At 42.0% G+C, this 11922-nt stretch overlaps 1 non-coding gene across 1 annotated transcript; it reads left to right on the top strand.

The window, feature by feature from the left end:
• Positions 1-11424: 11424 nt before the first annotated feature.
• Positions 11425-11497, top strand: TRNAR-CCU (transfer RNA arginine (anticodon CCU)). Its single transcript has one exon. It is a non-coding gene; the product is annotated as a tRNA-Arg (tRNA).
• Positions 11498-11922: the final 425 nt, after the last annotated feature.

The following is an 11922-nucleotide window of genomic DNA, read 5'->3' on the forward strand; positions in this document are numbered from 1 at the left end:
AAGCACACAACGGCGATTCTGGCAGAGATCCTAGCAGTCATCTCACTGGACTCACTATCCACTTTACAGGTGAGGATGCGAGGCACAGAAAGGGGAATTACCTGTTCATGTTCGTTCGTTAATGTTCTGTTCCTTCTAGCTATTGACAAGAGAGAATATTGCTATCTAGTAAAAATAAAAACCCTGCAGACCTGGGTGATAGGAAGTCAAATGCCAGGTAACTGCTGAATGGAGGCAGAGAAAAGGGCAATTTGGGATGCATCAACTATATTCCCCAAAGATGAAGAAGTACTGACTTCTGGCAGGGTCAGACCAGCTAAAGGGAGAGGAATACTAGTACTTATATAACCTGTAAGATGACTCTAGGGGAGGGGATAAATGAAGCAAAAGGTTCAGCCTTATTGGGATTCTAGGCTCAGTCTGGGATCTATCCCAGATCCATCCAGTCTGCAGATGTCCGTACGATGATTTGGCCTCTTCTAGGAAGACAAACTGAACTACTGCACCACATCCGACCAGATGCTCTGATTGCCTTGGAAGAAACGGTTGACCTTGCCCAGAAATCATCCACAGAACACTGTGGGCAGAAAAACAAGTTTTAAAAGGTGCTTTGTTCTTACTGTTCTTTTAAAAAAGGCTGGCCGTTTATGATCCTTGGTTCTCTGACTCCAATTTTAAGGGAGAAGGAAGTTCCCGAGAAAGCCACAGATACCCATTTCATTCTGTCATCTAAGATTCTGCTTCTCCCTTGTTACGTCTTTGTTCACATCCCCTGGTTTTATTCTGTGCTTGCAGAGGCCCCAACAGGGAGCACCCTGGGCCCACAACTGGCTAGAAGTTCAAAATCAAAATGATTTTATCTGCCTCAAGCCTGACAGCTACACAATGGACCTTGTATAAATCTTGAGACGTGAACCCACTGTGTGCTGTTTGCACACAGACTGGAGGCAGAGTGCTTGCTTCATGAGATTGGACATTGTAAAGTTGGACAGCTCCGGTTCGAGTGGCTGGAGTGAATGCTTCACTGTGCCACGGCCGTAGATCAAATGTGGTTCCTGGATTCCCGTGGTCACATGGCACAACTCCCTCATTCAGACATCCGTGATCAACGTACTTTTCCTTTTCAAATGGAAAATTACTTTATTGCTAGAGTGAGAAGTGGGAAGTCTTTGAAATTTTGGAGTTTTTCTTATGGCAGCACGATCTAGACACTGCCCTGGAATACAAGAGGCTGATAGCCAATTCTAAAGCAATGTTCCATGACGTCTGATATTAGCCTTCAGTAATATTAGACACATTTTGACCCCTGATGGTTTTCTCAGATGTGGCTTTCTTTGTTTAGATGCCCTGTTCCTGGATGGAGATTATTTTGCTACAAAAACACCAAGTTTACTTTAAGTGAAGTCATTGTGGTACTTTGCTTTTTTCCAGTATAATGTTTTCATTTTTTAAAAAATTTAATTTAATTTAATTTTATTTAATTTAATTTTTTTAACATCTTAATTGGAGTATAATTGCTTTACAATGGTGTGCTAGTTTCTGCCCTATAACAAAGTGAATCAGCCATACATATACATACGTTCCCATATCTCCTCCCTCTTGCATCTCCCTCCCTCCCACCCTCCCTATCCCACCCCTCCAGGTGGTCACAAAGCACAGAGCTGACCTCCCTGTGCTATGCGGTTGCTTCCCACCAGCTATCCACCTTACGTTTGGGAGTGTATATATGTCCATGCCACTCTCTCACTTTGTCACATCTTAGCCTTCCCCCTCCCGATATCCTCAAGTCCATTCTCTAGTAGGTCTGTGTCTTTATTCCCGTCTTGCCACTAGGCTCTTCATGAACTTTTTTTTCCCCTTAGATTCCATATATATGTGTTAGCATACTGTATTTGTTTTTCTCTTTCTGACTTACTTCACTCTGTATGACAGACTCTAACTCCATCCACCTCACTACAAATAACTCCATTTTGTTTCTTTTTATGGCTGAGTAATATTCCATTGTATATATGTGTCACATCTTCTTTATCCATTCATCGGATGATGGACACTTAGGTTGCTTCCATGTCCTGGCTACTGTAAATAGAGCTGCAATGAACATTTTGGTACATGACTCTTTTTGAATTATGGCTTTCTCAGGGTATATGCCCAGTAGTGGGATTGCTGGGTCGTATGGTAGTTCTATTTTTAGTTTTTTAAGGAACCTCCATACTGTTCTCCATAGTGGCTGTATCAATTTACATTCCCACCAACAGTGCAAGACTGTTCCCTTTTCTCCACACCCTCTCCAGCATTTATTGTTTCTAGATTTTTTGATGATGGCCATTCTGACCTGTGTGAGATGATATCTCATTGTAGTTTTGATTTGTTTTCATTTTTTTGAGTAGACTTTAGCACAGTTTATGACCATCTATGGCTCTCATTCCCTCCTTTGGAATCATGTAAGAACCTTAGATTTCTTTAACTCTTCCAATAATTTATCTTTAATTTTACATGTTTCCTTTTAGACTGTTAGTTGTCTCTTGTTTTAATATTATGAAATTGATTAAATCATTGTTTTCTAGTTGATTCATATTGTTTAAGTTTACCCACACATTTATCCTTTTTAAAACTCACCATTCTCCTTTGCAGCATGTATGTTCCTTCTGGGTTTAGTTGCCTTCTTCATGAAGTACATCCTTTAGTATTCTTCAGTACCCTCTCTCAAATTTTGTCTTACAACTACTTGATACACTCTTATTCTTTTTTTTAAATTAAATTAAATTAATTTATTTTTTATCTTTGGCTGCACTGGGTCTTTGTTGCTGCACGCGGGCTTTCTATAGTTGTGGTGAGTGGGGTCTACTCTTTGTTGCAGTGCGCGGGCTTCTCATTGCGGTAGCTTCTGTTTGTTGTGGAGCACAGGCTCTAGGCACACAGGCTTCAGTAGTTGTGGCACTCAGGCTTAGCTGCTCCATGGCATGTGGGATCCTCCTGGACCAGGGCTTGAACGCGTGTCCCCGGCATTGGCAGGCGGATTCTTAACCACTGCGCCACCAGGGACGTCCCGTACACTCTTATTCTTGAGCGCAAGTTTAAGTGGGTATAGAAGTTTAGGCTGAGAGTCATTTGCCCTCAAAACGTTGATGGTATACTTTTATTGTTTATTGGTTTCTAATGCTGTTGTTGGAGAAGCTATTGCTGGTCTGATATATGTTCTTTCCTAGCTAATCTTTTTTGTTCTTCCTGATTGTTTCCAAGAACTCCTCTTTCTCTTTGGTTTCCTTCATTCTGCTCTAAGATGTCTAGATTTGAATTTACTTCTATTAATCCTATATATAGCTCATTCTTAATATGAGCATTCATGGTTTTCTAAAATTCTGGAAAATTCTCAGGTATCATCATTTCTGGCCTCTCCCCATTTTGTCTTTTCCTCTTCTTGTGAAGTTAATAATAGATACATGTTGGATCCTTACCATCTATTTAGTTTCCATCTCTTTTGTTCTTTCTGCTGAACTGTGGGTATTTTCCTCAGTTCTATTTTTTATTACCTGGTTCTCTCTAAGGAATTAGTTGTATTTAATTTATTGTTTAATTTGTCCATTGGGTTTTCAATCTCAATGACTGTTTTGCTCATTTATGGTAGTTCTATGTGTTTGCTCTTTATTTCACAGTGTTCTTTTCTTATGTTTCCAGTTTCTTCTTTTATGTCTATAATCATTCAACACATATTTATACTCTCAATTTTATGTTTCTATTATTTGAAATGCTTGGTGTTGTAAACCAATATGCCTTGTTTTCTGGCATTGCTCATGGTTTGTCTGCCTGTTATATGGAGAAGAAGCTTAGCAAAGGATTATGTATATACTCTGAGGCTAGAATACATGGGTTTGAATCTTAACTTTGTTAGCTGAGTGATCTTGAATAGTTATATAAATGCTTTACACCTGACTTTCCTCAAAAGTAAAATTGCATTAATGTTATATTTAAAATAATTAGAAAGAGGCTGGCACATATAACTTGTTCGAAAACGTTAGTTCTGTTATAACCATCATCATCATCTGTTTGGCTTGTGAACTCATCTTCAGTGGGGCATTATCCTTCTGTATCCTAGAGTCCTGGTGTGGTAAGACATTCCTTTGTGGTGGTTTTCTATTTATTTCTATCAGGCATCTCGGGAAGATCTGTCTGGACTCATGTTTTAATTTATAGGGTTTTGTGTTGCCGAAACCCCAAATTTGAGGGTGGGCAGGCTCATCTTAGGGTTTGAGGAGGCCCAGTAATTAATAATAGTGGGACTTCCCTGGTGGTCCAGTAGTTAAGACTCTGCGCTTCCACTGTAGGGGGCGCGGGTTTGATCCCTAGTCGGGGAACTAAGATCCCACATGCCGCACAGTGCATCCAAAAATAAAGAAAGAAATAAAATTACCCAATAATTTGTAAGTAGGAATAAGAAATATATTAGAAAAGCTTACCATCCAGTCATAAATACAGCAGGCCCTGCCTCTATAAAACTTACAGTAAGAACAAGCCAAAGGAAATGCATGCTTTCTGTGGCACGGTAGATCCCAAAAGATAGGAAAAAAAAAAGAAAAGGGAAAATGCTGAAGCAATTAACACATGCCCAATTTATTCCCCAGACTCTCAGACAAGATGCTCTTCCTCATATGGAAAGATGAGGGATCAGGAGAGGACAATAGAGTTACACTAAAGGAAACCCCTCCACATGGAAACATGAAACCCAGGGAAAGAAGTTTCCCTACACCATCAGGTACCTAGCCTGTCCATCAAACATTCATCTGGATTCCAGGACAAAAGTGGAATGGTGGTTTCCAGGGACTGAGGGGAGAAGAAGATGGGTAGTTACTAATCAATGGACTTAAAATTTCAGTTAAGAAGATGAATAAGCTCTAGGGACTTGCTGTACAACATGGCACCAACAGTCAACAATAATGTATTGCACACTTAAAAACTTATTAAGAGGGTAGACATGAGTGTTCTTACTACAATAAAATAAAACTTAAAAAGAAATCCCCATCAGAACCTCAGAATATGACCTTATTTGGAAATAGGTTTTTTCTTTGCAGATGTAATTAGTTAAGATGGGATCATAGTGGATTAGGGTGGGCTCTAAATCCAGCATGACTTATGTGTCTTATAAAAAGAACAGAGACACAGAGACACACACAGGGAGAAGGCCACTTAAAGATGGAGGCAGATATTGGAGTGATACTTGGACAAGTCAACCACCAGACACTAGGAAGGATCCTTCCCGACAGCCTTCAGAGGAAGTGCAACCCTGCAAACACCTTGGTTTTGGACTTGGCCTCCAGAACTGTGAGAAATTAAATGTCTGTTATCTTAAGCTACACCACTTGTCGTTCTGTGTTACACCTGCCCTAGGAAACCAGTACAGCTACTATGCACCCTGCTTGACTGCTGACCAGGGGCCAGCCCTCCACCCTGGATGGAGCTTCTATCGATATTTTGGGAAAAGAGGGTGTGGGATTCTCTGTGGAGGCTTTCCTGTACCTGACTGGCAAGGTTATTTTTAACTTTTGCTTGTGAAGCTTATAATGAGGGTTTTTCTCACTTTTCAGTAGCAGTCCGACTTTACACCCCAACACACAGGTTTTTAAAATGGGAGAACTGTAGAGAGTGCTTGTGAAGATGCCTAGAAGGTAAAAGAAGCCTTTGCCTTTGGTGGTTATGGACTCCAGGTAAAGTCCATCATCACCATCATCACCACCACCATCATCATCATCATCATCAAAATAATTCCAAACATTGTGCCAAGCATTATCCTAAGCACACTATCACATTTAATCTTCATCATACACTCTGAGGTAGCTACTATTATCCCCACTTCACAGATAAGAACACTACGGCTCAGGGTATAAGCGGTGCGTCACACTAGGACGAAGTGCAGCTGGGTCCTAACGCTCATCTCATGCCCTTAAATGTCAGTACTGATGTGTGGGAGCTTCTAGGAAAGCTTCAGTGTAAGAAAAATGGCTGCAAGCACAGTCGAAACCTCACCTGCATCTAATAGTCTCCGTTATATCAGATGAGAATGAAAATCACGCCACCCACACTGAGTCCTGCACCCTTGGAAAGGCTGGAACTAAGTAATATCAAATTGCTGTTTTTCACTTGAGAAGCAACAAAAGAAAAGTAAAGAAAAAGAGAACACAAATCAGAGGTTAGTCTGGAATCAAAGGCGAGTAGTACTGCTTGTCTATTCCACTGAAAATGTAATTTATTGAAATGATGTCAGAGTGTTTTCTGTGGCTCAACACAGGCAAAATTTTTCATAGATAGACATTTAACAAAACAGAAAATTTTTAAACTAGGGGGAAAACTACGGTTTGGTGAGTACCTTCTAAGTGCCCAACCCTACTTTATGTGTATTTTCACATTAATTCTTACTGCAACTTGAAAGGTAGGCATCAATTATTCCTATTTTATAGATGAAAAAATTGGAGGTTAGAGATGTTATGCGATCTGTCTGAGGTCACAAAATGCTCATCTCTCTGACTCTGAATGATACCTTTATAGTTAATGCTCCAGAATGTTCCAGAAACTATTTTAATGACTTAACGTAGATCGACTCATTTAATCCTCACAGCAACCCTAGGAGGTAGGTTCTGTTATCGTCCCCATTTTAAAATAAAGGTGTTCAGATGGGTCAAATCGCTGTCCCAGGTCACCATGTGGCAGAACCAGGATTTGAACCCAGGTGGCCTGGTTCCTGTGCTCTGTGACCTCTTCTGCCCTCAAACAAGCAGTGGAAGGAGTAGTGGCAGCAATTATAGCAGTGATAGTAATAAGAAATAGTGTGTAACTAGGTTAAGAAACTTTCGTTAGTTAAGATTTCTCTTTGATGGTCTACAAGGGACTTGAGAGTATGCACTGGGGGAGGGAGTAGGTCAAATTCCAGAGGCAGAAGAATGAGAATTCCCTGGTGGGTTGGGGGGGTGAAGAGGAGAGGCGGGGGAGGGAGAGAGGGCCTGGGAGAAGGTGGGAATGGGTATGCTCTATCATAGCTCAGCAGCGTTGGGTGGACATTTTAAAAAGTTCTGAGTAGATTTAGCGGGGCAGACGCAACACTGGAGCTGAGATGTGGTGTGAATCAGGAGACTGCAATCACCCAGGAACTAGGAGACAATCTATTTTTCTTTAATTAAAAGACATTTTTTTTGGCCTCTCTGCGCAGCATGCGGGATTCCCCGACCAGGGACTGAACCCGTGCCCCCTGCAGGGGAAGTGTGGAGTCCTTACCACTGGACCGCCAGGAAGTCCCTAGGAGACAATCTCTGAGAGAGGCTCAGCGTCGCGGAGAGGCCAGGGCATTGGGGTTGAGGGGCTGGAGGCAATGTCACCAGGTTCTCAAGATGCAGGGAAACGACCGGCTCACTTCCTGAGTTGCAAATTGTCCCAGGGCCCGGCAGTAAGGGCAGGCAAGAATCAGGAGACTGGAGATGTAACGAAACAATAGCCAATATTCAATTCATGAATTACTCGGTTTATTACGCACAATTAGCACACAGTACAGGTTAAAGTAGGGAAGAGGGGGTAAAAAACCACTCTGGGGAAGTCCGGGAAGGTGGTCTCAGCTGGTGTAGATCCGTGGTCTGTGGCTGGCCTGGTGATGGGTCTCTTGACGATCGTGAGAGGGAAGTCGCTTTCTGGCCCAGCAGCATCATCTAGAACGGCTCTCAGCAGCCACGTGGAGTCAGGTCCTCCAGCAAAGAGCCTTCAAGTCACTCGGCTCAGTGGTCTCTTTTTACGGAGCAACAGTTACCCTAGGGGAGGTGTCTTGACCATCAGTTGTTCTGTCTGTCCCAGTGACATGTGTCACCCACCAAACTTCATATCTGACGTAGAATTCCTGGTTTATCGGTCTATGACGCTCGCAGTCTTACAGTGGAAGTTTCCGAACAGCTAATGTGGACATTCACGCTGGCCACGGTGACTCTACTTTGAACTACTTAACATGTCTTAATATAGCTTAAATCCTGTAAGTTTCACACAAGATGAGGAGGCATCATAACACAAAAGAAATCACATGATCACAGCAAATGTTAGTCAGATTCGAAACAACCAATATATCTAGTACTTTTTGTTGCAGAGTAGTGTCTGGGATGTTTTAAAATTGAAGAATAGTTGCTGTACAATCTAGTACTTCTGATATCATTTTTCATTAACCTTGTTTTCTCTGTGATGGTATTATTTCCTTGACCATACCCTGCTCCCTTTCAGCCAGGGACTTGGGAAAGTGTGGAAGCGGGGCTGTCAGGCTGAGGACCTCAACTTCTTGCTGGCTGTTGGTCAGAGGCTGCCCTCAGCTCCCAGAGGTCACCCACAATCTTTCTCTGGCTAATGTCCCATTTGCCCCTAGAGATCCATTTTTTGTCCTCACTGTGCCCCAGGAGGCTGATTTCTATGGAGGGCATCAGCTGAGCTCTGTGCCTTCCAACTTCTGGTTGGGTTTGACCAGTGGGAGATACTGCAGGAAATGCAGAGACAGAGGGGGTTGAGTGTGTATGATTGGATCCTTCCTGCCAGACCTTGGGTTGGCTGATTTTTTTCTAAGCAAAGATCACAGATTCTTTTCATCCAGTTTTCTTTGGCTCAGCTGCTGTCATTGGGTCGTGGCAACTGCCACCCCCTCTTGCCATTCAGACAGAGGAAGGTGACAGCTCCCTCCGGTTTGCTAGCCGCCGGGGTTGGGGGGATTCACCACCCCAGTCAGATGTCCTTAACCTGCTCACACCTCTGAGACTACTCCCTGTGTGAACTCTCTCTTTTTACCCCATTCGAATGTGCTCTCTGTTCAGGATTCTGATACAACCTCCTGGGAGAAAAATATCCTGGTCTTGACTGATTATTCAGTAGCATCTGCCTGCCATTTCTGTACCACTCTGCACCTCTCCGTTGTCACATCACATTGCGCTGTGATTCACTGACTATAGGGACCATGTTTTAGATTCGATCCCCCTGGAAGAATTCTTTTCTTTCTTTATAATTTTTTTTTGGCCTCCCCTCGCGGCTTGCAGAATCCCAGCTCCCTGACCAGAGATCCCCACGGTGAAAGTGCTGAGCCCAAACCACTGGACTGCCAGGGAATTCTCCCCCACGGGAGAATTCTTTGTCACAGTATTTGGGGGTCACTACTGGCCTTTGGCGTATGGTGACCAGGGATGCGAGGCTTTCTGAACAGTCAGGACACACCTGACGAAGAACTTCTCCCTAATCTGAAAAATGTTCTCATACCTCACCGTTCATGTAGGTGAAAAAGCCCATTCCTATAGCAGCCGAGAATCTAACTTCACTTTACATATACACACAAAGTGGTTTTCAACACACTACTTTTTTTTTTCTTTTTGGAATGTTGCCAGGATTGTTGACCATTTTGAAAATCATGTTCCTATGGCAGGGCAAATTCTGCTCCAAGAAGATTCTTCTTGCAGGGGGCCTTTTTTGGGAGATGAAATAGTTTCTCCTTCGCGCAGTATAAATTTCCTAAGGAAAGGACTGCAGCTTGATATTAACGAGCTCGTGAATGAGCACCGATTTCAAAAAAAAGAAAAAGAAACAAGCAGAGTCCCCAGTGTTCTTTGTGAATATGTGGTTCCCAGGTCCACTAATTTACCCAATTCATAGAGCTCTTGCCTGTGTGTTTCTTCAGTTGCTTCTTCTGTTCTGCTCTGAAAATGATTTCTCTCCCTACATATCTCTCGGTCCTCTCCAACCAGCCCATGTTTCCCTTTTGAACTGCTATGACAGTTCCTCCTATCCCGTTGAGGCCCTGTGCTTGTGTGTCTCCCAGAGATCCCCACTGGCTGGAAGATATGCAATGAATGCTTGTGGGTCTTAGAACCCCAGAGGTGTGGTGACTTCTCTTAGGTTATATAGTTGGTTAGTGGCAGAGCTGGGTCAGGAAGCCTTGACTTGGGGTTCTCAGTATATAAAACTTTGTGCTTGAGAGAGAGGTGGATACAAAATAAAAGATTTTAATACTAAATTGTAGGGATGTGGCTTCTCTGATTAATAATAGTTCAGGGGAATTCCCTGGCTGTCCAGTGGTTAGGACTCTGTGTTTTCACTGCTGAGGGTGAGGGTTCAATCCCTGGTCTGCGAACTAAGATCCCATTTTTGGGGGGAGTGGCCCAAAAAATAAACACATAAAAGTTTGGAACGTATATTATACATATATACATAATGCATATATAATCATATAACTTTATTTAAAATAATATATGCCATTGAAAGGCACGATAAGAATATGGAGGGAATTTGCATAAAATATGCATATTTAAGTATGAAAAAGAAACAGCAAAAATGAGAAAAAAATGGAAAGAAGAAAAGGAGAATTTAATGTGCTGAGTAATTTACATACTGACAGCAAGTTTCTTTGAATGGTACATACAAATGTATGTAAATTGGCCTGCCTATTTAAGAAAAAGATATGCAAATATATGTCCACAGAAATCTGCTACCCTTCATGTTGAAGTAGAATAACAAGATGCTTGATTCTCGTTCGAATTATTTTTTTTTCTTTCCAGAATGTCCTCTCAGGAAACTGTAGGACCAAATTCTTCCCTATCTAGCATTTTAGTCATTCATTCATCCAAGTGTCCATCTTACATGTACTCCAAGTCAGGCATTATACGGGGTGCTGGAGTTACAAAGGTGAATAAGACACAGAAGGTACTAGTCCTCTGGGAGCTCAGAGTCTAACAGGACACAAAACATGTACATGGACTCTTATGATGCATGTCCACTCGCTGGGATATATGCACTCAGTGTACACAGGCACTCATTGGGCTACTACGTGTCATTAAATTCACTTGCAATAAAATAGGAGTGGTGGGTCTGATAGGGCTGAGAGCTACTCCATAGATATATCCCATACCCCTGATGTTCTCGTGACTGTTAGTGCCCTGCTTTGTCAACTCCCACTTTTTCTTTGAGTTTCCTTACTTTACTGCCTTTAGTCCATCCATTCTAAGCCCCCATTTCAGGTTCAATATCTCAAAGTGTCTCCTGATTGTCTAACCAAGTTATTAAGAGGGAGGAAAGATCTACACAGCTTTTTCTAGGTTTCATAATCCCTTTATGATTCTACACTGAACTTAACACAAACTGGGATACAGGGATAAAACTAAAAGAACAAAGAGAAGAGAAAAAGGGATCTGCTTTCTCTTGAAGGATTAACTTTCAAAAGCATAGGCTTTGGGGGGCCAGACATGAATTCAAAATCCCCTTTAGTCCCTTCTTAATTATGTGATCCTGGGTAAGTCACAACCACATTGTAACAAGCCAGAGGGAATCCTACTTACCTTGAAGGGTTTTGAGGAGGAATGAATGAAACCAATAAGTAGGGCAAATTTATAATTTCCATTCCCGAACTTCCCCTCAAACTCCAGGCTCATAGGGACTTCCCTGGTGATCCAGTGGGTAAGACTCTGCACTCCTAATGCAGGGGGCCCAGGTTCGATCCCTGGTCGGGGAACTACATCCTGCAACCTGCAACTAAGAAGTCCACATGCTGCAAATAAAAAAGATCCCGCATGCCGCAACTAAGACCCGGCGCAGTCAAAATAAATAAATAAATAATAAAAAGTATTTTTAAAAAAGATAATTAAAAAAAACAAAAAACAACTCCAGGCTCATAAAAACAACTGACTACTTGACATCTCTACTTGAACAACTAAGACTAATTTCAAAATATGTCTAAAACTAAACTTCTGATCTTCTCCCCTCAACTGTTCCACACATATCCTTACCTGTATCAGTTGATGACCTAGTTGGATGACCTCTTCTAGCTGGAGTCACCTTTGATCTCTTTGTAAGAGAAAGATTGCTTTCTCTTACACCTCATATTTTATATAAGAGAAAACCTTGTTGGATCTACCTTCAATATATAACCAGAATCCA

This window comes from Eschrichtius robustus, chromosome 17 (genome assembly GCF_028021215.1).
Source record: "Eschrichtius robustus isolate mEscRob2 chromosome 17, mEscRob2.pri, whole genome shotgun sequence".
NCBI lineage: Eukaryota > Metazoa > Chordata > Mammalia > Artiodactyla > Eschrichtiidae > Eschrichtius > Eschrichtius robustus.